Source organism: Chelonia mydas, chromosome 3 (assembly GCF_015237465.2).
Source record: "Chelonia mydas isolate rCheMyd1 chromosome 3, rCheMyd1.pri.v2, whole genome shotgun sequence".
Lineage (NCBI taxonomy): Eukaryota > Metazoa > Chordata > Testudines > Cheloniidae > Chelonia > Chelonia mydas.
This window is the reverse complement of record NC_057851.1, coordinates 32144745-32172491: the sequence shown is the minus strand read 5'-3', so window position 1 is coordinate 32172491 and position 27747 is coordinate 32144745. Positions and strand designations below refer to the sequence as shown.

The window sequence follows — 27747 nt, the reverse complement described above, 5'->3', positions numbered from 1 at the left end:
TCTAGCGGAGTCATGCAGGGATTGGTTCTTAGCCCTACATTGTTTAAGATTTTTATCAATGACCTGGAAGAAAACATAAAATCATCACTGATAAAGTCTGCAGATGAGACAAAAATTGGGAGAGTGGTAAATAATGAGGATGGGTCACTGATACAGCGTGGTCTGGATGGCTTGCTGTTGATATGGCTAAATGTATACACCTAGGAACAAAGAATGTAGGCTATGGTTACAGCAGTGGTTTTCAACCCATGGCCCAGTCAGCACATAGCTATGGCCCATATGACATCCTCAGGTCCATACTGGGCCATATTATGTAGATGCAGCTCACATAACACATAGAGAGCTACATATGTGGCCCACAGTGGTAAATAGGTTGAGAACAGCTGGTTGATAGGATAGGGGACTCAATCTTGGGAAGCAGTGACTGAAAAAGATTTGGGGCTTATGGCTGATAATCGGCAGAACACGAGCTCCCAGTGTGACACCGTGACCGAAAGGGCAAATGTAATCTTTGCATGCATAAACGGGGAAATCTTGAGCTGGAATAGAGAAGTTTTTACGTCTGTATTTGGCACTGGTGTGACCGCTGTTGAAATACTGTGTGTCCATTTGTGGAACTCGTAATTCAAGAAGAATGTTGATAAATTGGAGAGGGTTCAGAGAAAAGCCACAAGAATGATTAAAGAATTAGAAGACATGCCTTATAGACTCAATGAATTCAATCTATTAAGGTTAAGAAGTGACTTGGTTGCAGTCTATAGGTATCTATATGGGGAACAAATATTTAATAATGGGATCTTCAATCTAGCAGAAAAAAGTATAACAGGATCCAACGGCTGGAAGCTGAATCTAGGCAAATTCAGACTGGATATAACAGTGAGGGTAATTAACCATTCGAACAATTTGCCAGGGGTCACGGTAGATTCTCCATTACAGGTAAGTTTTAAATCAAGATTGTATCTTTAAAATAAGATCTGCTCTAGGAATTATTTTGGGGAAGTTCAATGGCCTGTGTTACAGAGGAGGTCAGACTAGATGATCACAATGGTCCCTTCTGGCCTTGGCATCTGTGAATCATTTCATAGTCTAATAATATTTAGCACTGGCGACATGGTCTAGAATATAGGGTACTGGACTGGCACTCAGACCAGTGGGTCTGTCACTAACCTGCTTTTTGTCCTTAGGCAAATCACTTTGCCTATTCCCCTCCCAACTTGCATCTGTTTAGTTACTTTAGATTGTAAACTCTCTGGACCAGGGATTGTCTCTCACTATGAAGTGCATATGCAAAGTCTGTCGCAATGAATCCCTGATCGAGGCTGAGGGCCCCTTGGAGAGATGCTTCATGGGAAATACCAGAAGAACCACTCTTTCTCCTGGCTTATTAATAGGTAGCATACAAATTCTGTTCACCCCTACCATTCAATAAAATAAATGCACGTATCAAAGCAGTGTGATGCATTTTAGATGTCCAAAGGACAGGATACATGTCCAGAGGGCACGGTTGTGGTGCAATGGACAAGATATAGAAAATAATCCAAGAAATTGGATGCTCAAATCGGATCTTATTTATGAGCATCATAGGTTATGAGAGGGCCCATAGCAGTTTGTCAGCAGAATCTCTTTTAAGAAGCTACAGGAAATTACACTAACTGAAATATACATTTTGTTATAACTCAAAATAGATTTTCTAAGGGAAAGCGGGAGAGGTATAGTAGAACATAGCCAGTATTTTATGGCATACTTTAAGAGCACACAATGCCTGTAGTTAACACATTTAAGTGCTTTTAAGTGCTTAAGTTAACACATTTGGGTGCTTGTCAGATAATTTCAAGACTTCCACAGGTCAGTCAGTGGTTATAAGCCTTGTCATAGAAGGAAGCTCCAGAAACACTGGGCATCTGGGTTTTTATTTATTTATTTATTTTTATTTCAGATGCCCCCAAAAGACATTACATTCTGCTGATATATAACTAAATATTTATAAATATATAAAATATTTATAAAGCACAGCAGAAAGTTGTCAGCCAGACTATTATATTCTATACAGCTACAGTATACGACCCCCCAAACCAGGCTACTTACACTATTAGAGAATTCATTAGAATCCTTTACGTTGAGCTCTTTCTGCCTGTTGAGTTTCTCCTATGGTTGCTGTCTATGGTGGCTATCTTTTTTTGTATCCATCACCACACAATCTAAGAGTTATTTTCTCCCAGCTACAGTACATACACATTACAAGAAATACTTTTACTACTCACAAAAAGATCGAAACTCAGCAGAGACACTTTTTAAAAACAAATTATATAATAATAACAAATACATTGATGAAAAATCACAGAAGCTGAGAAGCTCTCCCCATAGAGCAGTGGTTCTCAGCCTCCATCCCACGGGCCGCTTCCAGTCAGCACAGAGCTGTGGCCCATGTGAGATTCTCAGGACCATACTGGTAGTATTGGATACAACCCACATAACACATTGTGGGCTGCATATGCAGCCCACAATGGTAAATAGTTTGAGAACCACTGCCATAGAGTAACTGGTATTGTCCCCATAGTAAATAGCAGTCTTGGGTTAAAATAAACTTAAAACACTTTTAACAAAATGGCTTTTTGACCAGTAAGCCAGGATTTTTGCCAATATACCTCCTAAAAGCTCAAAGGCCCTATAAAATAGCCATCTATACAATGTCTACATCAATGGTAGACAAACTCTAAAAACTAGAGCTAGCTGGTAATTGGAATTACCATTCTATGGGAACTCTGAAATTTCCAAAAGTCTAAATGAGATTTTTGTCTTGACCTTTTCAAAATGTTTCCGAGGTTCCCTGAGCTGCCTGCAACCCGGTGGGGAGCTGCACAGCACGGGGAACCAGCAAGCTTGGGGTGCTGGGTCTCTCAGAGCTTCTGGAGGCAGGAGAATGGGAGCCAAAGGATTTCCCAACTCTGGCACAGTATCAGGGATCCTGTGAGCCCCAGCTGTGGGGCAGTCCACCTAGCAAGCAGTCCTGGAGCAGAGGAGCCTCGGAGCCCCAACTCCAAGGTGAGCCCCCATGGTGAGCTGCCAAGGAGCCTGGAAGTGTAGGATGAACTGCAATCCTTGCAGGTGGGACTGCCAAGGAGCTGCATGGCTGGAAGCTTGAGAGCCAGAGCTTCCAGGCTCCTGGCTCGCCATCAGCCAGATGGGCAAACTGGCAAGGAACCTTGCCTGGTTTCCATCAGGATTTTGATTCAATCAACATGGGCCTATGGAACATTTTGACTTTTAACAAATTAGCATTTTCTGAAGGGAAAACAGTCAGTCAGAAAGATTCTGCCAGAGTTATTAAAAATACTTTTAAAGAAATACCTAGAACATGGAGAGTGGCCAATTTATAAACATTCACAATTCAGCTTTCTTTATTATTTGTATTGCGGCAATGCCTACTGGCCACAATCAGTGTCAGGTCCCTGATGTGCTAGGCACTGAAAACACACATAATTAAAAAAGACAATCCCTACCCGAAAGGAATTACAGTTTGTAGACCTGAGAGACAACCGGTAGAGCTGTATACAAACAAATGGAGTGGGGAAAGGGAGTAGGACAAGGGAACAGTGAAACCACTATATTTGGCATAGCAAACAACTGTATAGTGTCTTGTAAGCATCACAGCAGAGTTGAGGTTTAAGAATGTATTTGAGGAGGACAATATCATATCTCTGCAGACTTTTAGTGGGAGCTTTTCTCATGCATAAAGAGGAAAATGTAGAGACATTAGTAACTCAGTGAAATGTCCAAATTCCAGTTACGGATGCACTTACTGGCATTTAGGCATGTGGGAGCCCATTTTACACTCCTAAATCCTGATATGAATGTCCAAATATGGGATTTGAAGACTTTAATATAGAATCTGCATTTGGATCCCCAGATCTGTATCTGGGAGGCCGAGAGGGAAGGCTGAGGAGAAGGTGGGGACAGATACAGGCATCATGGATCATTTCCTCCAGCAGCTAACAGCAAATCCATCCATATGTTAATGCAGTTTGAAATTTTATGCAGATTAAGTCTGTATTAACCCTTCATAGAATCTCCTCTCTGCTAAAGACCCCTCCCCTCTGCCAGCCTGAAGGCATTCAAGAAGCAGCAGTGAATGGGGGGGAAACCTAGGAGCATAATTCCATAGAAATCACAGAGCTGGGAGTGAGTTAGAGCAGCATAGGACTTTCAAACAGACAACAGTATTCCTCCAGGAGTTCGGGGTCAAACCTCCTGCTGGTTCCATATACGGACATACCCCACCCCTCCTCTGATAGAACAATCTGGAGAAAAGTCTGCAAGGTTTTACAAAGACTTCCTCCCCTGGCATTTTTTTTCCTGCAGTAAAGATGCCTCTGTGAAGGAGGGAAAAAAGATCCCCTCTTCCCCATCTTTTGGTGTGTATTTTAATACTACTGTCCATCAACAACAAAATTAAGTCACTTAATGCCTCATTCTAATCTCTTAGCTACAATCCTCTCTCTTTCTCTCTCTCTCCCCCCTCTCCTCCCCCCCCTCGCCCCCAGGGTACAGCACTGGTAGAGTGGGGTCACTTTCTTTAGTTCACCTGGGTACTGAGATGACAAAGAAATGAGGAGAGGTGCCCTCGGCATGTGTTACCATATGGGAAAGGAAAGGTACGTGTTTGGAGGGTGTGAGGAGAAAAAGGAGAGTTTGGGTATTTTTTCTCTTTGCAGCTGCTAACAGTTTATAGCACTAAGGGTACATCTACACTAGCGACCGTACATGTCTGTGTGTGGTTATGCCATAATCCCCTCATTGTCCACACCTAAAACCCAGGAGCATGTGTCTGAAGGCAAGTAGAGGGCGAGCAAGCTAGCTCACCTGAGGGGTGCGAGTAAGTACATGCTTCGGGCTGTGGCCTGGCCCCTTACCTATGCCAGTGTGCAGTGTGGACGGGGGTAAGGGGCATGCACCAGGTCTTAAGTTACAATAGTCCTCCAACCCCATTCCCACCATACCTCTTCTGCCTGACCCTTACCCAATCTATAAAGGTCCCTGTCCCCACCATTGTCACTGGCGGTAGCGAGCTGTGCTGACCACATCAGTACAGCTGTCTGCTGCACTCTTCAGGTCAGATGAACATGGATCCTGCTCCGAGAGCAGCTGCCTGGCCCACTGACCACACCCAGGTGCTGATCAATGTGTGGTTAAGGTACAGTGTCCTCCAGGACTTTGCCCAGAGTGGCAGGAACATTGACCTGCCCCAGGAAATTTCACAAAGGCTGGAGCAAGTGGGCACTAAGTGGACTCCAGACCAGTGCTGGAAATGCATCAAACATGTGCAGGAGGGCAAAGGACTCCAACAGTTGCTCAGGGAGGGCTTGCTGTACATGCTCCTTCTACAACGAGTTGGACTGGGTGATGTCAAGGGCTCCCAATACAGAGCTGGAAGTGGCTAATGATGCCTTTGTCAACCTTGCTGGACTTATAGTCTGAAGGGATGCAAGTGATGGCCAGGGCAGGGACTCTGAGGATGCATCAGAAGATCCAGAGGACAAAGAACATCTGATTTTCCACCTCTACCCAGAGGAGCTGGTTGAGAAAGCCCCCATACCCCTTGTCACAGCAGGAGCAAAAACCTGAGGCTGGTAAGTTACAGTGGACTCCCCACTCTCCCTGCCAGTGTCTCTTCTTGCTCTGGTGCTACATTCCTGATATTAAGGTCCAGGGCATTTAAAGGACTGTGTGCTGGCTTTTCCTCACGGGATAATATGCCATGCATTGCTATGTCCCTGAGTCTGAACTGCTGTGCTGAAGCCAGGGCATTGTTATGCCCATACCCTCACCAGACTCCTCCAACTTTCCCCCTCTGTCAGCTCCCACTATGTGCCATCCCAAAATGGTCCCCAAACACCACACAACTAGAAAGCAATAATTTTATTGATGAGCCACTATTATGCATTTGGCTAAAGTGGTGTCTTAAAAACAGATTAACAAAAAAATCACTGCACCCTGTGTCTGTGAATTTCTTGGCCAGCAGTCAAGCAGTAATGGTTCTGGGGACATGTGGACTGGGGATGGGACAGTTGTGTGTAGTTTATATATATATATATACACACACACACGCATGCACATGCACACATATAGAAAGAGAGAGAGAGTTTCTTTTGTCCCTTGGAAGACTACACCATTTCAGTGATTTTCCTGACCCCCTGATCTTACAGTCCACTTACAAACAAAAGCTGTGTTGGACTTGGGAAAAGGAAAGCGGTTTGAGGCAGGAGGTAGGATTCGTTTCAGGACGGGAAAGGGAACACTTTAGTTGTCTGTGGAGAAGTTAGTCCCAGCAGATCTCTCTCCCTTAGAACCAGGGCCGGCTCCAGGCACCAGCGTCCCAAGCAGGTACTTGGGGCAGCACTGTGAAAGGGGCGGCAGTCCGCGGCCGTCAGGGCGGCACTTGTCTGTCCACGGCGACGGCAATTCGGCGGCAGCTTTATTCTGTAGGCTGTGCCACGGTGGAAAATCAGTGGCAGCCCTACTCTGCAGGCTGCCACGGTGGCAATTCGGCGGCAGCTTCTGTCTTCAGACGTCCTGCTTGGGGCAGCAAAAACGGTAGAGCCAGCCCTGCTTAGAAAGTTACAAAATTTGTACCATTCCTGTTCCCGATGTCCAGCCTTTCCCTGCACTGAGCCATGTGGCAACAAACTGGGGGAAATGAGAGTGGGAGAAGGATCAGGTCTTATGGTTGGATAGAAAAAGTGCAGTGTCCCTTTGCTGCAGAGAGAATTGAAAACTTCAGGGAACCAAATAAAAGTTCTGCTATGTCATTCTTTCTCTGTCCATTTCACTGTTGTTAGGCAGGCATGGGCAGGATTTTCTGGTTGTGGTATGTCTTTCTTTCTCTGTCCATTTCACTGTTGTTAGGCAGGCATGGGCAGGATCTGGGGGGCGAGGGGAGGTGGAGGTAGTATTTGTGGTTTGCCTCTCCCTTTGCACATGCTAGCTGTGAATACAGTAAATTTCCAGTTGAATTCCTCCCCCCTCCCCCCAGCCCTGGGAGCATATTTAAGCAAACTTCTGGGGTAAGAGAAACTTCAGCTGGATCTTGGAAAAGCAAATCTGCTTGGTCCATTCATAACTGACCAAACCCCTCAATTCATCAATATGTAGAGGGGTGACCATTAACAGACACACATCTCTGGCACAGATTGCCAGCTCTCCTCCACGGGACTGGAAAGCCTCTTTACTATTCTGGTACTTTGAAAACCACTATGTTCGCCAACTGTTGGCCAGCCTTTAAAGAAGAAATTGCAAATTGGTAACAGCTCCTGGAAGGAACTGCCAGGACTCTGTCCCTTGAAATACGATGAAATATCCATGCTCAGAAATATCTAAAGTCCCAAAGACACATGGGAGGGATGGAGAAAGTGCAGCTAGTGTTATGTGCTTACGAAAAGCACTACGAGTTTTCAGTACAGCAGAACTCCACAGCACAGAGAAGGGGTAGATGAACATTTTTCGGCCTTTGTTCAAGTGCAGAAAATCAAAACACAATTCCAGTAACCATAAAGGCAATGATAGAGTCTGCCATTACCTTTCCGAGTGGTAGCCGTGTAAGTCCGTATCAGCAAAAAAAACCAAAAAAACCCCAAAAAAACGAGGAGTACTTGTGGCACCTTAGAGACTAACAAATTTATTTGGGCATAAGCTTTCCTGGGCTAAAACCCACTTCATCAGATGCATCCAGTGGAAAATACAGTAGGAAGATTTATATACGCAGAGAACATGAAAAAATGGGTGTTGCCATACCAATTGTAACGAGACCAATCAATTAAAGTGGGCTATTATCATCAAAAGGAAAAAAAAAACCTTTTGTAGTGATAATCAGGATGGCCCATTTCAAACAGTTGACGAGAAGGTGTGAGTAACAGTAGGGGGAAAATTAGCATGAGGAAATAGTTTTACTTTGTGTAATGACCCATCCACTCCCAGTCTTTGTTCAAGCCTAATTTAATGGTGTCCAGTTTGCAAATTAATTCCTTAATTTGCAAACTGGACACCATTAAATTAGGCTTGAATCACTACAAAAGGTTTTTTTTTTTCTCCTGCTGATAATAGCCCACCTTAATTAATTGGTCTGGTTACAGTTGGTATGGCAACACCCATTTTTTCATGTTCTCTGTGTATATATATCTTCCTACTGTATTTTCCACTGCATGCATCCGATGATGTGGGTTTTAGCCAACGAAAGCTTATGCCCAAATAAATTTGTTAGTCTCTAAGGTGCCACAAGTACTCCTTTTTTTTTTGCCATTACCTTGTGATTAAATGGTCCCGTTCCTCCCCCGCTCCTGCAGAAACTTTAACCAGTTTCACCCTAGTAGGGATTAATGTTCCATAACAGCCACTCATTGCACTTAGGACTGCTACCAATTAATCATTTAAGAAAAAGAATGGCTGCATATCCTTCTCCACCCTGCCTTCCAAAAAAGCAAATGTTGATAAGGTAGTTAAGAGAGACTGAGTGCGCCTGATAACAGAGGTTGGTAAACAAGGAGGAATAGTGAAGACAAAAGCATTGCACAATGACCACATTACAGCTTGGCCACCAACCTCTGCAGCACAAACCCAGCCCTAAGGTGATAACCCAGTGCAGGTGGCCTGTTATAAATATTTGTGTGTGCAATGTCACAGGAACGAATGCCTAATGACCTTTGGCTATTGGAGAACAAAACCCTCACAAAGCTATGAAGCCCTACCCGTCCGTGTCAGTGTTTTGTCATGTGCTTTTCCAGCAGGTACATAGGATGTGAAGGTGTCCCTTGGCCCAGGCAGATGTCATCCTCTGCCTCCGTGCTGTTCCAAGATGTGCATACATTTGGCATCCCTGACTGCTGTTGCTCATTGGGAACTAGGATCAGTGTGCCCATGGGTGCAATCCAGTCGCCAGTACAAAGATTGTAAACCGCACTTGTCCTGCTCCCATCCCGAAACAGAAGCAGTCCCCTTTTCCCTCACAACCATTATGGAATGTGCACCAGGTGTGATTATACCACATTTGCCACATTGGTATCCAGTTATGTGCATAGGCAGTGCCAATGAGATTTCAGTCTACCAAACATTCAGTCCATGACTATTTTATACAAGCGACTGAGCTTGTAACTTAATTCCCTTTTTTGTGGTAATTGATATTGGGATACATTTAATGAGCCAAGTTCAAAGTGGGGTGTGCAGGGTCCTCAAAAACAACAGTTGGCCCAGACACACTGTACAGAACAATTTTGTTTCTGCGGAATAAAGTCATTTCTTCCAGGTTCAAGTAAAATCCTGCTCTCCTCAGCCTTTGGTTGCCATGAGCCTATTCAGTGTTTCCCACCTTCATATTCCTGAATCTGACTCTGTTTCCCATTAACCTTGCAGTACATAGGAAAAATAACCTCTTCAGTTCACATACTCACTTTCCCCTTATAAAGAAAAGGAGGACTTGTGGCACCTTAGAGACTAACCAATTTATTTGAGCATAAGCTTTCGTGAGCTACAGCTCACTTCATCAGATGCATTCAGTGGAAAATACAGTGGGGAGATTTATATACATAGAGAACATAAAACAATGGGTGTTACCCATTACCATACACCCATTGTTTCATGTTCTTTATGTATATAAATCTCCCCACTGTATTTTCCACTAAATGCATCCGATGAAGTAGGCTGTAGCTCACAAAAGCTTATGCTCAAATAAATTGGTTAGTCCCTAAGGTGCCACAAGTCCTCCTTTTCTTTTTGCCAATACAGACTAACATGGCTGCTACTTTGAAATCTTTCCCCTTATAGTGGCCAAAGTATTGTGATATGGGTGTCATCCAATGCCCCCCCCCCCCCCCCCCCATACACACACACTGTTCAGAAACCTCATCCTCTGAAAACCAGCTATTATTTCCGGGACTTTTCTTATGGCAACCATCTATGGGAAGACCAGTGTTAGTGGCCTCATAAACCTGCACAACTATAATCCTGACAGTGGCCTGTCTAACCCCAAAGTGGTTGCAATGGACCTATAGCTGTCTGGTGTTGCCAGCTTCCACAGGACAACAATTACCCACTCCTGCACCAGTATGGCTTCCCTGAATCAAGAGGTCAGGTGCTGGATGTTTGGTGCAAGAACCTCATATAGCTCCATGAAGGTCTGTTTCCTCACTGAGACATTTGGAAGCCACTACTGATCAGCCACTCCTGATCATCCTGATCATGTGATACCACCAAACTATGCTTGTCCTCTTGCATCAGAAGTGACGTTCCACCCAAGGGCATACAATGGCAATAGCAGCATTCACCATACCTGTATCATGTGAACTGAATGAATTGTTATTGACCCTCAAGGTCAGCCATCTTCAATGGGTTACAAAGTTATGTCCAAATTCAATCCAGCATCTCTCTGATCACCTACTCCACTGCATACCCATTGGTCCTGCAACAGGGAGCAGAAGCAGAACAAGATAATCTTCCCATTGCTCCATGTGTTCCACCCAGTTTGGCAGGGAATAACAGCAAGGGGCAACATGATCAGGAATTTCCATCGGCAGATGTTGTGAAGGCAGGAAACAGTACCAACAACACACAGCAAAGTGGTTCTTAAAATGTCTTCATGACACAGACAACCTAGGGATCCTGCCCCTGAAATGATAGCACTAACCTCATGTACCAGCAGTGTCAGTGTGGATGCAGGTATACATGTGTACACAGTGTTATACCTGTGTTCTGCACAACATAATGTGAACACTCAGTGTGGGGAGCATGCACAAACATGTACATGGTGCAGTGCCCAGGCATGCAAGCCTGTATAGACATAGCCTTAGAAGTGGGGGAGAAGTTATTTTTAATTTAATTTGGAAATAGTGAGGAGTGAGACTTCCAACTCTATTATAAGTAATGATTTCTTTGGCTGTTTTCTATGAGCAGTTTGAGCCTTGAAAGTCCAGTGAACCTTGAGATTTGGAGCCTTTTGCTTCTGGATCACCCGAGACTGACACAAGGTTTCTTATACTGCAAATACAGCTTGAGCAATTCTACTGAGGAAGTCTTACTGCCAGCTAAGGGATTTTGGTCTCAGTGATCAGAATTGGATTGGATCACAAATGAAAAAGATACTGTAGGAACAGAGAGAGCCATGAAACTGCCTAAACATATACACTGGGGATTATATGAAAAGCTAACATCTCTTTTGGCTAGTAATATGACAGTTTTAACTCTGATGCTTAAACCTGATGTTTTTATGGGTTGCATATGAAAAATACTCATTGAAGCGGTTGGCTATGGGGGTTTTCTGTTCTGGAAATTTACTTCCATTGCAGTGTTTTTGGCTGTATCTCAAAGACATCATAAAAATGCCTGATCCACTGAGGTGCTAAATAACTCCTGATTTCTGTGGGAGTGAAGAGAACTCAGCACTGCACAGAACTGAGTCCTCCAAACCCCCAATACTGACTATTCCCAAATGTGGAGATGTTCAAAATATGGATCTGGATCCAAATGTAAGTGGTTTGAACCCATTTTTGATTAAGCATGGGCATGCTAATAATACAGAAGTCAGGGAAATCAAAGGTACAGCATTTACAGACCCATTTCCTTCTGCATACACAGTATAGTATTCCCTAGCCTTCTATAGTATATGGAGTGAGGTTTAATAGTGCATGTGATATGGCCAATTTACAGTTGCAGTTACAGTCAGAACTGGTTTAACATTTGGGGTGGTTAAAATGTCATGTTTCATGGGAGGTAGCAAATGGGGGAATTTTGTGAGGGAGCTCTCCAGGTGAAGGTGGAGTGAGTATGTGACCCTTAGAGTGAGTTTGTTTGTTGTGTGCCTGCTTGATTGAAGTTTATAGTGTGGTCTCTTCTGAGGATTGTGTGCATGGGGCCAAGCAGCCTGCTAGGCAAGGCTGAAAGTTCCTGAAAAGCCTCTAGCCATGGGCGGCAAGTGAATCTTCCCCTTGGGGAGGCTAGCCCCTGCCCCACCTCTTCCGGCCGAGGCCCTGCTCCCAACCGAGCTATCGCGCCCCCCCCGGCCAAACCCTGTGGCATCAGCTGATTATTAGAAATATAGATAGTTGGGTTTGTGATGATCAGGAGAACTGCATGGTAAGTTGCCTGATGGGTGAGATGGTTGCGGACCTCTCGAGACATTTAGATAGGCTTATGCACAGTGCTGGGGAGAAGTAAGTAATCATGGTACATGTAGGTACCAGTGACATAGGGAAAGGTAGAAGAGAGGGCCTGGAGGCCAAATTTAGGGGCTAGGTAAGAGATTAAATTCCAGGACCATCATGTTAGCATTCCCTGAAATGCTTCCATTTCCACCTGCAGGGCCAGACAAGCAGAACTCAAGGTCTCAATATGTGGATGAGATGATAGTGTTAGGAGGATACATTCAGGTTTATTAGGAACTGGGCAACCTTTTGGGAAAGGAGGAGCCTACACAGAAAGGATAGGCTCTACCTAAACCAAAATGGAACTGCATTGCTGGCATGTAAAATTAAAAAGCTCATAGAGAAGTTTTTAAACTAGGGGTTGTGGGAAAGCTGACAGGTGCAAAGGAGCATATGGTTTGGAAAGAGAGAATCCTGTGTGAAAGATTTATTAAATGAATACTCTATATCCTAGTAAGGAGAAGAGGATAGAAGTTGATAAAGTACAGGTCAGAACTGAAAAGAAACAAATGAAAAAGAATCCAATTCATTGACATCACATGAAGGCAGACAACTAAATATTGACACATTTTATAAGTGCATGTATACAAATGCAACAAGTCTAAATACTTAGATGGGTTAACTTGAGTGCCTGAAAAAGAGGATATTGGCATCACAGAAATACAATAGGCATCACAGAAACTTGGTGGAACAATGATAATTGATTGGATACAATAACACCAGGATACAAAATATATAGAAATGACAGAATAGGTCATGCTGGTGGGGGAGTGGCATTATATGTGAAAGAAAATCTGGTCAAATATAGTAAAAACCTTAAAGGAATCAAGTTATATCATAGAATCTCTATGGATAGAAATTCCATGCTTGAATAATAAGAGTAAAGCACTAGGAATAAACTACCTGACCGGGATGGTGATGGTGACTGTGAAGAGCTCTGGGAGAATAGGCTACAAAACCAGAAAACCCAATAATAATGGAGGATTTCAGTTATCTCCATATTGACTGGGAATATGTCACCTCAGGGTGGTATGCAAAGATAAAATTTTTTAGACCCCTCTAATGACTGCTTCTTAAAGCAGCTAGACCTGGAACCCAGCGGGGAGAGGCAATTCTTGAGTTAGTCCTAGGTGGAGCACAGGGTCTGGTCCAGAAATGAATGTAGCTGAACCGCTCGGGAACAGCAACCATAATATGTAAAATTTACTAGCTTTGTAGGGGGAGAGGGGAAATACCAAAGTAGCTCAGCACATTAGCATTTAACCTCTAAAAGGAGAACTGCTCAAAAATGAGGAAGCTAGTTAAATGGAAATTAAAAGGAAGAGTCACAAGTGTGAAATGCCTGCAAGGAAACTATTTAAAAACACCATTTTAGAGACTCAAACTAAATGTATACTCCAAATACAAAAGAAAAAAAAACAGTAAGAGGACCATAGAGTATGAATTTTAAAAGGGGTGGGGTTAGAGGCCCAAGATGGCTGACATGTCGCAAGCTTGCTCTCGCCTCTCCAAACTCCACTGACACTGTTAATTGGATTTTCAGACCAGTGAACACGTATGACACATACTGTGGTTCTATTGGAAAAAGACCTTTATGCCCCTGTCCTCCTAATAAAAATGGGGAGATTTTCCAAAGTACTAAGGGATTTAGGAGTACAAGTCCCATTTGGTTTCCCCTAGACCTCAGTGGGTGTTCGCTTAGGCCCTTGTTGACCTTTAGAACACCAGGACATATTGCAAGACATGCCTGTTTTCCCTGTTTTTTCCTGGATGAGAGAACAGGTGACAGATGGAGGAGATGAATTGTAGTGTTTGGGAGTGAAGATGGAGACTGGGTTAAGCACTTTTAGGAAAAGGTAACAGGATGTCTTTTCTTCTTTTTAAAGCTATGAGTTACCATGTGTGGGTGCCCTGTTTTATTTTTATTAAAAAGTATATTTTATTTTAAAAGTTGATTGAAATGCACTTTGAGTTCTGAGCATACATTTAAATTAAAAGTAATAACTTTCTTAACTCACCTTCCGTTGAAAATCATTTTTCTAGAACTGAGAAAGGACTGTAAACTAAATATTGTTATTTGGATATTATGCAATATTCAGTGAATGTAAATAGTTAAAAGTTCAACATAATGTCAATTAAATAAACTCCAATTTGTAGAGATGTGAGTACCCAAAGTTTCCATTGACTTCCCTAGGAATTGCAGGTTCCTAGTGCCTCTATAAAAAAAGGCCAAACTATTTAATTACCATAGTGTGGACTAAAATCCTGGCTAGACAGGCAGACTTGTTTAGGCAGCTAAATATACCTAACTTTAGGCAGGCACACTTGCAAAGTTTGGCCCAATTATTTTACACTTAACAGACAGTGAACAGTTAGCCATGGGCCATATGCTTAGATGAAAGTCATATTAAATAAAGTCAGAATAATCATATTAAATAAAGCCAGAATAGAGCAAGATAAAAAAAGAAAAGGAGTACTTGTGGCACCTTAGAGACTAACCAATTTATTTGAGCATAAGCTTTCGTGAGCTACAGCTCACTTCATCGGATGCATCGGATGCATACTGTGGAAAGTATTCCACAGTATGCATCCGATGAAGTGAGCTGTAGCTCACGAAAGCTTATGCTCAAATAAATTGGTTAGTCTCTAAGGTGCCACAAGTACTCCTTTTCTTTTTGCGAATACAGAGTAACACGGCTGTTACTCTGAAACCTGTCAAGATAAAGAAGTAAAGAAACAATTGAAAAAAAAGATGAAGGCACCATCAGTTTCTTTCATTTTATTGTTCAACAACCTCACACCAATAATACATTTTCCCCATCTGATTCCAGCTATTGTTTGTGCAAAAAAATCATATTTAAAGAAGGTATAAAGAACTAAAAATTAAGTTTTAAAAGTGAAATAGCACCTTAACATAACAATAGTAACAATAATGAGACTTTCTGATATTTGCATATATCTCAGAATCTCAAGGAGAGTAAAATTGATAGCTTGCTAGTTTATAATATAAGATTAGGGAATGAGTATATGAGAGAGCTGTATACCCACCAGTTAACTCTGTTAGATACTGATTCCTTCTCAAAGCCTGCTGGGGCTTTCCTAAGATATAACCTTACTAGTCAAGTATGCTATAACGTGATTTGGCCTTCCTCCAGCCTGAAACAAAGACACCATAGTTTTACTTTGACCCGTAGGTTAATCTGACTTCACTTTGCCCCATGAAATTTATTCTAAAAACATAAGAAATGAATTTTCCTGATCAGTTGTGCAAATATGATTAATAAAAGACATCTTTTTCTGTTTAAACATCACAGGGCCTTAAGTATCTTTTAGTAGCTTGGAGACACACTTTTGGCAATGGAGTGTATTGTACATCTGAGTGGTTCTGAATCATTGCAGAGACTAACCCATACGTGCACAATTCTGAGTTCACAGGGAAAACTGTTTAACGTTATCTGTTGGTCTCCTGATCTTCACAATCAGTGCATCAGGAAGGGAAACCGGCATCACAGCCCTGACACTGTAAGAAAGGAGTCTGAGGAAGACACAGCTATTCAGTGGCAAAAGGGTGCTATAGAAAATGGGAATCGGATTTCATTGAATGCCTGGATCTTATTAGAACTGCCTATAGCATGATTTTTTCCTTCCATGTAATGTCTGTGCACACACACAAAAAATGTGTAGCACTGCAGGAGGTCATTGCAACAAGTTATATTATGTGATGCCAGCCAGTAAAATGTCTAGTCCTGGAGAATAGACTTCAGATACTTAGACGTATACCAGGTATTACATGTCATGCCATAAGAGCTCTCATAAAAGCTTTTTGTCCAGGCCCATTAATTAAAGGGCCAGCTCAACTTGTGTCTGTCTGTGTGTGTGTAAGTAAAAATGAATTTGGTCACATTTTGTGCAATCTCTGGGGTAAGATTTTCTGAAGCATTCAGTGTTGGTCTAACTCCGCTCCCATTGCAGTAAAAGGCAAAACTCCCATTTGTTACAGTGGAAGTAGTGGTAAACCAATGCTGAGCGCTCTTAACAAACCCACCCCTGGTATGTGTTGTAAAATAAAGGCATACAGCAGTAGCATGGCTGCGAGGAAGGAAAATAATAGAGACCAGAAACAGGGCGTCTCCTAGAGTGGACACTCAATAATCATTAAGAGGGTGGAGGGGAATCAACTCCCAGCCTGCTCAGGTTTCAAGGTTAAATAAATGTGATGTCATCTTTGTGGCAAGAGAGAGAGAGAGAGAGAGAGGGAGAGAGAGAGAGAGGCAGGCATCTTAACAGCAAAGAAGATGAATGAGTGGGGGAAGCTGTGTGTAACAGAGCGGGTCAGAAATGTCCTGGAGGGGGCATCCTTTCAAGGTTTCAGCAGAGAGCAGCTCTGAAGGCATATCCTGTATGTAAGGAATTATTGTAACTTTCCTTTGGTGTAAAATCTCAGCGTTGGCAGTTTTTCACCCTGGATGATCTAATCTCTTTCCAGGCCAGGTTTTTCTGCCCTTAGCTCATTTGTCATACACTTTTAAATATGACACATACTGATACAGTTGAAGCACAGAGAGCTCCTGAAAGGCCTCACGTCATTCCTCATAATGGGCTCATCATACTTCTCAGGAGGAAATTGTTTAAGATCTTGCTAACTTATGTACTGCAGTATGTGTGTAGCTGATATTTTGGTTTGCATGTCCTTTTTACCTGCGAGGAGTCACTAAAGCACTTTACAAAGTATTCAGGAATCACCTCCTTCTGCACTGAAATGCAGACACCCCTAAGGTGAAATATGCCAACTGGTTAAGGCCCAACTTGCAACGGCAACTGTGTGAGCAGCTCCCTGCTCTCTCCTCCTCCCCCTCCTTCTCCCCCCTCCCAGCCTTGAGGTGAATATGTGCAGGGTTCTCCCTCTGAAGTTTGGTTTGCACATTTCATGCCACAGCAACATTACACAATAATTTATGTAGCTACTGGGCTCTTAGGTAGTTATAAGGACCCTTACTCCTTGTGATCTAAGCAATGAACTGAATGCTGAGAGGCATGTGGATGTATATGTACGTACATGTAGTTATTTATTTATGGGTGTTGTTGCTGGGGGTAAGCTTTACAGGAAAGGCATGTTTTACAGCTTTATCCAAACCCCTTGGTCTCAGTCTGATCTCATCTGTCAAGGAATCCTAAAGCTGGAGTCCTACCACTGAGAATGCAGTGTCCCCAAAGCTTGATAGTCTAAACCGGAGTCTACAGAATGAAATCTACTCAAATTTTAATGGTGGCTGCCAGGAAATGTACCGTGTCTCTGGAAAGAGAGTCCTGCAATTAAGATGTGTCTAGACAAAAGACAAGAAATGGGAGAGGAAGTAAGGTGATCTCTGAGCTAGCTAGCTCCATATCCACTAAGAATGGGATTTACTTAATGCACCCAGCATTGCCTTGGCTCTGCTCCTGTTAAAGGCATTGGGAGTTTTACTACTGACTGCAGTGGGAGCAGAGGGAGGCCAATACTGAGCCCTTTAGTGTAGAATTTCAATAGCTTGGCAGATTAGGACCAAGACGTTGGATTCTGCCCCGAAATGAACGGGAAGCCAGTGTATTTTACATAGTACCAGAGGGATGAATTGGCTCCTGCTTATGATATCTGTAGTTCACCAGCTAACAATCGCATGTAGGTCTCTGTGGAGACTGAGTTGCAGTAGTCTCACAGGAGAAGAAGAAAATGTGGCTAGGATCTTGTCTAAGAGCAAAAGGTCTGGTTTCCTGGACAGTCAACTATTGAAGTAGGATATTCCTCACTACACTGGTAATCTATGTGTCCTGTCCTGTATAAGTCCAGTTTGAGCCAGAACTCTGCACCACTTTGACAGTCTATGCCCTTGAGGTCAGGTGTCCCCAGTTCTTCTGCTGGCATAGCCACGCCACCTCCCCGAAGGACACTGTCTACACCAACGGAATCACCTCTCTGCCAACTTGTGTACTTGTATATATACTGCAGGTTTGGTCCCCATAGTTGTGTTAGCTAGGAGGTGTGATTTTTACTCTCCTACCGGACATAGCTATGCCAGCATAATTTAGTGTAGATCAGGCCTCAGAGTCAGACGAAGAGGGCTATAAGTGGTATAACCTGGCTTTCCTAAATCAGAGGTGGGGAATAAACCAGACCTGCCTGAGCTGTGGATGGAGAGGTTAAGCATAGGTAAGGCATGTGTGTGCAGGTCTCTTTGTTGTTTTAAACCCATTTGTCTAGCCCTGCATACCATTTTGGCAAAGCAAATCATGCTTTGTTTGAAGCTGTTTCTATCTCACTGCAAATGTATACTGTTACAGGCTCCTAAAGAGAAACCATTGCAGGGTCCAGTTCAACCTGCTGAATTAGCCTCGGTTTGTCTTCAGGGTGTTGTAACCCAGGTCCTGATCTGAGAGTGGGCCATCCCAGGAGAACTAAAGGCCTGAGGCCTGACACATGTGTACAGGGGGACGGGGAGTGCACCTGGAAAGACCCCGAGAAGGGACAGCGGTGCAACTTGTTGGGTAAACATGGTGACTGCTTAAAGACTTTAATGCAGTGTAACAACTTAAATCACTTTAAAAACCAAAAACTGGTTTATATCCTTAAAGCAGCTTAACACTGCATCTTAAAGTGGTTAAAACTCTTCAGCCACTAGGGCTGTTCCAGCACCATGGTTCAGATCCACAGAACATTTGCTGACCTGCGCAGATGTGCAAGGTTACAAAAGAACCCCAAGCTCAGCCTGATTTGGGGTGGTTTTAAGGTTCCGTTCAGGCATGTTGTTGAAGACTGAAGGCAACCACCATCTCCTTGCAGCAACACCGGGCAACACAAGCCTGCCTTCTCTGCTAGGCCCCTTGCCATCTAGCCCACCCTGTTACTGAGAATCCCTGCTGTCGGGGACACTCAGTGGGCTATATTCCAAACCGTCCCTATGGTTTTCCTCCTTCAGGCAAGAGTTCCCCCAGCTCACTTCTAGGAGCTGAGGTTGTGGTTCAGGCAGTTAGTAACTCCCTCTTTCCAACATGAGTTCCCCTAGCCCTCCGCCCAGAGCTGGGGGTTGTGGTTTATGCCAGCTGCAAGGCGTTAGCCAGGTGCATCTTCTGCTTGGCCCTTTTTCCCAATTACTCCTCCAGCTTAGAGCGTTCAGTAGGCAGTGTCTCGCTGGTGTCTTGCTTCTATGAGGGAGGAGGCTGCATATATGCTGGTCCCTTTCCCAAAGCTCATCCCAGTTGGCTAATAGAGAGAGGAACCTTGCCCCACCCACTCCTAGTCCCAGACCCCTTAAGAAACAGTAATGGGCTTTCCTCTCAAATGCTACTTTATACCCGGGTCTGTTTCCTCTCTCCTAGTTTTGCCTAGGTCCTTGTTTGTCGCACCTGCCAAAATCTTAAAGGATCGTGCTATATAACAGTGGCGGGCTGACCCCTACTCACTGCTAGCTTGAAGGGGCAAATCACCCCATCACAAGCCCTTTTTCAAATTTCCTGTTTGTTTCATCCAGCAAACACATTCAATAGTGAATGTCTTCTGAAGCTTTAGCAATTGTAATCTTTGACTCCTGCATTTTGAATTTGAATTTGATATAAGGATTGTACAACATTTCTGTAAATTAGAGCTGTGACTGCATCTTATGTTTGGGTAATTCTATCACTGGTCAAGCTTTTCATGCCAATGATTTTTCCCTGCAATGTGGCTTTTTGGCTAAATGGAAATATTGACCAAAATTTTTCCTTTTGTCGAGTTTTCAGGTTTTGTTGAAAACAGCAAAACTGAAACTTTTTCAGTCTTTGGCAACCAATAACCAAACTTTTAGGTTTGGGGATAGTTGTTTTTTCAGTGAAAACTTGAAATATTTTGAAGGAATTTTTAATTGAATTGTAATTGAAAATTTGTCAATTACTCCAGTTAATACTTTGTGTTTGGTGACTAAAGTGGCATTATAAGAGAACCCATGTTCAAGGTTTAGAGCTTCTCATTTTCATTCATTTGGGCCAGATCCAACTCCCAGTGAAATCAGTGTGAGTCTTTTCATTGACTTGAATGAGAATTAGACAAAACTCTTTATGCCCTATCACATTGGAAGAGTTTTCTAATGTTTTAGAATGTTTGTACTCATATTGATCTCTTTGTATTTAGGGTTGGGTTTTTTTTTTTTTGAAGAGGGGTGCCTAATGAATTGCACAGGCCTCTTTTGATGAGGTCCTTTGGAGAAGAGGTTAAGAGGGCTACAAAAGCAAAGAGGTTAGAAGGTGAATTTGAAGGATGGGGAAACACAAATTTCCTCTCACAGTTCTTCCAGTACATCTAACTGGTGACTCGCAACACCTGCAAATCGCAGTCCTACATCTCATCCAGACAGATAATCCAGAATTATGTCAAATGTTATAATAAACTGTTTTTGGTTTTTTGCAGTTGATTGATAGCCTCTATGAATTAAGGCACTGACGCAGTTCACATCACCCTTAACAATAAGTGGATGAGAATCTAGCACCCATAAACTGAAAGGTTTATGCATAGAAGCTGAGATTTCAACAAAGTTTAAGAGAGTAAGGCACCTAGAGATTATGGAAATTCAATGGGAGCTGGGTGCCTCATTCCCTTAGTCTCTTTTTAAAATCCTAGGCTAAACCACTATGACTTTCAGGCCTCAACAGCATTATTAAATACATATGAACTAAAAAGGGAAAATAACTCATCTGCAACCAATGAACCAGACCCCTCCTCTTTCTTATTGTTGCCTACCTTTCCGTGCTTAGCAGAAGCCTTCTCTCCTACCAAGATATCAAGTTCCTCTTCCCTTCTTATAGAATTGCCTCCAATTCTAGTTTACTCCAAGTTCTTGCCTCCTATTTGTGACCTCCTGAGCCTATTTATTTTCTTGGCTGCCTGTAATGGCTCCGAAACAGCCCTGAAATCTTTTGAGTGCTTCCCCTGCTATAGTTGACAGGAGCGAAGTCTTCTGGAGTGCAATAGCTATGCAGCAGGCAGGCAGTAGATAAAAAAAATAACGCGTTCAGGAGCTCTGGGAACATTAGTGGTGCTGCACATAAGGAGACAATGGAAAATAAATACAGCTCAGTGAAGGAAAAGATATTTACTTCAGCTCTTCTAAGCTTTGCATTCAGGCAGAAACTCAAGTGGAGCTGGGGTAAGGGTGGAATCCCGATCAGCAAATGGTGCCCCTAGAGCCGCGTATGCTACAGAGCTGAGTCTGAGTATGATTTGGCTCCTACATTTAAGTACCTTAGTCCAATAAAACATTTTTATTACAATATGCAAAGCCAAGTTGCCAACCATCTCTAAATTTACTGAAGGCTATTAATTTCTTTCTTAAATACAATGCATCCCTCCCCAAAAAACTCACTCAACATAAATTTTAAGTTTAGAGAGAGATGTAGTTACAGAAGAACATTTAAAAATAATGCCCACTATTATTCCCTATTTTGGCACCATTTCATACAGCATTTCAACGTATGTATTTTAAAAATGTTTAAATAAAGCTACAGTATTGGTTTAGAAATCCTTTTGTTTTAGCCAGATGACTTTTCCTAAAGATTATTAAAAGTCAGTGTTAGGAAAAAATTGGACCACATCAGTAAAATTTTTGCCTGGTTTTAGTAAGTTAATAAAGGAGGGTTGTTTATTCTGCTATAAAGTGCCAGGTTATGAAAGTCAGTAGATTTCTTACATTCAAGGATGTCAAAATACTACTCCAAAGGGGACTGGACTCAATGACCCAGGAGTTCACTTCCAGTTCCATATCTTATGGTCCTAATGGTGACCATAGAATGGTAGAAGCTTTAGAAAAGTTCAATCAAAATCCCAAGTCCCAAGAAGTTGAAACCAAACAGCCATGTTTAAAAAGAAACAACCAAGCTAGCTTTTGCATGGCTTTCTTGAAATTCAGTTACTATCAATATAATTGAAACCAGAGATTCTACATAATAAGTTATCAATTGCCTTGCAAATAACTCCTAATAGAGCTGTCGATATTCTGCAAAGTAGGTACCATCATAATAAACAGTCACAGATTTCAAGGCCAGAAGGGACTACCAGATCATCTAGTCTTCCCTCCTGTATATCATGGGTCACCAACACTGCACAGTGCCTGCACACTAAACCCAGCAACCAAAATTAGAACAAAGTGTTATAGGCCACAAGAGACTAGACTATTATGTGCCACAGACAGAGAATAGGAGGCTCCAAGGTGCACCAGTGCTTGAGGGCTCTTCCATGGCAGGGAAATGATTAAGTGAGATATACCCAGATAATCCTAGCAAGTGACTTCCACCCACATGTTGGAGAGAAAGGTGAAAAAAAAACCCAATCTGACCTCTGGGAAAATCCCTTCGCAACCACACATACGATGATCAATTAAACTCTGAACATGTAAGCAACAACCAGCCAGTCATGCACCTGAGAGAGACAGAATTCTTCATGCAACCTCAGAGCCCTTGACCTCCTCCTATTTCCCATCTCCAGCTGTGGCCATCCCTGATGCTTCAGAGGAAGAAGATAAATAACATACTAATAACAAAGAGAACTCTGCATTGCTATTGAGCCATGTCAGAATTTCAGCTCTGACTATTATCTGAAACCATTCTATATGTTTCTGCTTGTCCCTATGTTTATTTCCATTATGTGGCGGCTAATTGCTCCAGAACATGAGAACAGCCATATTGGGTCAGACCACTGGTCCATCTAGCCCAGTATCCTGTCTTCCGACAGTGGACAATGCCAGGTGCTTCAGAGGGAATGAACAGAAAAGGCAATCATCAAGTGATCCAGCCCTTCTTGTCCAGTCCCAGCTTCTGCAATCCAGGAAAATCCAGGAGCCAGGAAGGAAAAGTGTCTCCCCTCCATCAGTCATTTATACCAACCACTGCAAGAATTGCTTGGTGTATTAATGGTGTTTTCCACAGAGCCAGTCAAAAATTGTTTGACTGAAAAAAATCAGGCAAAAATGTGTTTTCAATGACAACAGAATTTTTTGTGAAAAAATTTCACTTCTGTGGAATTTTTGATTTTTTTGCTGAAATTTCAAAACAAAAACATTTCAGATGTTTTTAAATCTTGTGTTTTGAAATTGTGAAAAAAAAATCCCCCTCTCTCACACCTTTTAAAACCATTTCCAGATGGAAAGCTAGGGAAAAGTTGACAAAAAAAGAGAGAGAGAGAGAGAGAGAGAGAGCAAGGAAGTGGAAATGGTGGGGGGATTAAAATAAAAAAAAGAGTAGTAATTTTCCCACCAACACAAAATGAAATTGAACAAAACAAATAATCTTTAGTTTACAATAAATGAAAATTAGCAAAACCTAGTTATCTTTTAAAGACCCACTCTGGTTTTCAGTTTGTTTGAAAACATCAAGTATGAGCCATCACCCGATATAATAGTATAATGGTCCTATTTGATGTGGCAAATCCTACGTCCCCAGATAAGCAGGCACAGACTGTCTCTTACCCACCACCAGAGCCACAAACATTGACTCAGAGGACCACTGAGCTAGTCTTACTGGCTTTGCAAAGCTTTAATCTACTTATGTGGATTGCCACATTCCTTTTTTACAATCCTAATCCAATGCATGGTAACAGCTGCATGTGTAGCTAGAGCTGGTTCTTTCATGGAGGCAAAACAAGTGATCACCTATGACATTACAATATTAGGAGCAATTAAGCAGTTTAGTAACTGTTAGTAGTATAAGGGCCCTACCATCAACAAAACCCTAATCCTGCCCCTTGACCCCTTAAACCCTGCCCCTTGATGCCTTAAACCCTGCCCTCCTGTCACTGGAAGTCCCGCCCCATGGGGATATTACTTCCGGGGTCAAGGCGGCCACACGGTGTGTGTGGAAGCAAGGTGTGTCATGTGACCCCTCTAACAACTCCTCCCGCTCCCCTCTACCAATCAGTATGGGCTCCCTCCCGACAGGACCGTCCCGAGAGGAGATTTGACTAATCAGGGCGAGTTCCAGGGCGGAGTGACCTGTCCGGAAGTGGGTTGTATGACCCCTCTAAGAACTCTTCCCACCACCCTCTACCAATCAGGAGGGGTTTCAGCCACTGGGGACCATCCTGAGAGGAGATTTGACCAATCAGGGTGAGTTCTGGGGCGGGGTGACATGACCGGATGCAAGGTGTGTCCTGTGACCCCTCTAAGAACTCCTCCCACTGCTCTCTACCAATCAGGAAGGGTTTTGCCCCCGTAGGACCACCCCGAGAGGAGATTTGACCAATCGGGGAGTTCCACTGCAGGGTGACCTGTCCGGAAGTGATTCGTGTGACCCCTCTAAGAACTCCTCCCACTTCCCTCTACCAATTAGGAGGGGTTTCAGCCTCATAGGACCACTCAGAGAGCAGATTTGACCAAAATAGGGCAGGTTCTGGGACGGGGTGAACCACCCAGAAGAGGGTCGTGTGACCCCTTTGCCAATCAGAGCACAGCACCATCACTCCATAAGTCCCAGCACTGGGCAGAAGAGGCCATCTTTTACCACGAACGCGTATTTTAGAAATCATGGAAACATGGACTCCTTCACCACCCCCGTGAGAACTTCGGACTTTGTTTGAGCCCCGAGGGTCTTTGACAATCCACAGAGAAAGTGGTACGCCAGTGACAGTTCCGAGGAGGAGGAGGGAGCGACTGAGGGGAGCCATTTGGCCCAGCCGTTGATGGATACGCCGGAACCCGAACCCGAAACCCAGCTGCTTGTGAGACACCCCAATGAGCATGGTGGCCTCTTGTTGTACACCCCCCTGGAGGAGAAAGGTGAACGCAGCTCGGGGGAGTCACCAGTTGACAAGGTGAACGGAAAAGACATCCCTCAGGTAAATGAATGATTAAGAAGCGACGGTCGAGGGTGGAGGGTGTAATGGGGCTAGGAACCAGGGATTGTGTAAATTAAAAACAAGCAGTGGGAACTTACACTTGTTTCTTGTCTGAAAATCTCTCGACAGCGCAACGATGCCATTCTAGAGGACCTGGAGGCCCTGGACAGCGTTGCATCAAGCAGCGAAGATGAACCGGGCCCACCTTGTTTTTGCTCAACACCGATACAAATTGTTGAAGAGGACTCCGAGGATGACGACTATGAGGAGTTTACGAGGAGGCTTGGCATGGAACTAACTGAGCCAGTGCCACGTCGTGAGCGTAAAAAAGTTATGCGGACTATTGTACCTGTTGCTGTTTATGCTGTCCTTAACCACTGGTTTAGGGAAAAGCTTTTTGAAAATTGTGAGGGCTGTGTCATAGATGTGCCAGCCTGCCCCATGACTGTGTGACTTGGACTTCAGTGGATATAAACTGCAAGCTCTGGGGCCTGTGTGCTGAGCTGTGTTTGGAAAGCTTATTAAACACTATTATTGCCATAGGTTATGCTATGCAATGTCTGTGCCTAACCCAAGAACATTTAGCGCAAGGGGTGACCTTGATAAATGCTGTGCAATTCAATGGAGACCCTGACCGTGTTTTAAAGAAAATGACCAAACCGGAAGGAGCCTGCTTAGAGCGATATATTGACCGTCTGGTCTGCACAAAAAGTTACAGAACCCTGTTTAAGAAAAAGGCTATTTGTAAGAAATCTAAAAGGATTAAGTTAGAAAATGGTGAGGGGGCCAAACATGCGATATAATACTTGGTAGCTGTAAATTTAAAAAGAAATCTATTGAAAAGGGCTTTGTGATTATCTGTATTTCTGTTAGAAGGTCTCTGGCCCGTAAGTGAGTTAAAAGTGTTTTAATGGAGCATCGTGGTTTGTTTTCAAGGAGCTGTATGTCTTTTAAATAAAAAATAAATTGTTTGTGAGAGCCTAGCTCTTGTGTCTTTTGTGTAAGAGAGACCCATTGACAGCAAAAAGCTGAATTGTATGTTGTGGGAGGGAAAAAATATCCTAAAAATGTGTTTACAATAAAACAAACAGGGATGGTTCAGACATGTGGTTGAGTACAATAGAGCTGACTTATTCTGTTGAACTGAATGGGTTTAACCACACCCCCCCCCACTGAATAGCCAGGGTGACTGTGATTACTCACCCTTGTTGCCATAGGGTTAAATTTGATGGGGGTGCACCCATAGTAAGGGAGCTGGGTGGGTGAGTATGGTGAGTTCTGATTAATATGAAATGAAATAAAAACTCAGGAGTTTACAGATGCTATTGGACAGTTTAAATATAACCACTAGAGTTGGCAGAACTCTATTGGACAGTTTAAATATGACGCCAGGAGTTGGTTGAAGGCTATGGGTCACTTTTTCTAGAAATCACCCCCACCCCAAACTTTAAGCATGAAAGAAACATGTTTTAAAAAAAACACAAAAAGCAAGCCCCAAGATATTCATTGATATCTGCAAAGGACCCCCACTTCCAATGGGTACTGTAAGAAGGCCCTACAGAAAAATGTATTTGAAATAAAAGTGAAAAAAAAGAAGCCCAGCTGTGCAGACCCCAGATCACAAAAGGGAATGCTAGGGAGGGGTGATCCAATCAACCTGCTAACTATTTTGAAACAAAGAGTTAGGATGGTATAAAAACCTCAGGTAGCTTGGAGACCTCTCTTTCAAGAGAAACTCTCTTGGATGGCTGCTGGACTGCAGGAGGAGGTATGCTCCCTGTTTTTAACTCTGAAAATATATATTATATAATGCCATTCTTTGGCCATGCTGTCCGAGTAAATAATGATGCCTATCTTTATTGCAGTGTGATCTGTTTAGCATGGAACCAGTAACTTTAAGCTGCATTTCACCACCAGGAAGAGGTAAAAAACATTTTAAATGTAGTTGTGCTTAATACTGTTAAATTTTAAAAAAACAAACCTTCAGGTATTACACAGGTTGTATAGGGATTTGGGGGTAATACTAGCTAACATTTTTGCTTGTTCTTTAACCCAAAGGCCCAAACACACAACCTCTCTGGCCACTCAGTAAAAGATTTAAGGGTGGCAATTTTGCAACAGAAAAGCTTCAAAAACGGACTCCAACGAGAAACTGCTGAGCTTGAATTAATATGCAAACTAGATACCATTAACTTGGGTTTGAATAGAGACTGGGAGTGGCTGGGTCATGACACATATTGAATCTATTTCCTTAAATTAAGTATCCTCACACCTTCTTGTGAACTGTCTAAATGGGCCATCTTCATTATCACTACAAAAGTTTTTTTCTCCTGCTGATATTAGCGCATCTTAACTAATTAGCCACTCATAGTTTGTATGGTAACTTCCAACTTATCTGTATGTATAAATATATCTTACTATATGTTCCATTCTATGCATCCGATGAAGTGGGCTGTAGCCCACGAAAGCTTATGCTCTAATAAATTTGTTAGTCTCTAAGGTGCCACAAGTACTCCTGTTCTTTTTGTAAAAAAAGGGTTTCACTTAAAAGAAAGAAGCATCTGGTGAAGCGGTCCGGAGGGTTTATCGGACCTCTGTTAAGTTTTGCTATCCCTCTGGCAACGGGGCTTTTAGCTAATCGATAATGGAGTATGCAGAAAAAATGTACCTGGTGCCCAGCGGCTAGTTGGAGCAATTAAGGGCTCCCCCTCCGGCAGAGGAAAATATCAGAACGAC

General features: G+C 43.0%; 2 long non-coding RNA genes across 4 annotated transcripts in view; both read left to right on the top strand.

Moving 5' to 3' along the window:
• LOC119565746 overlaps positions 1 to 27747 on the top strand; it is a 128530-nt gene that overhangs the window by 44963 nt on the left and 55820 nt on the right. The gene's annotated exons all lie outside the window — the stretch shown is intronic.
• On the top strand, positions 19436 to 26993 carry LOC122464936. Its single transcript, XR_006289386.1, has 2 exons — positions 19436 to 25011; positions 25141 to 26993. It is a non-coding gene; the product is annotated as an uncharacterized LOC122464936 (long non-coding RNA).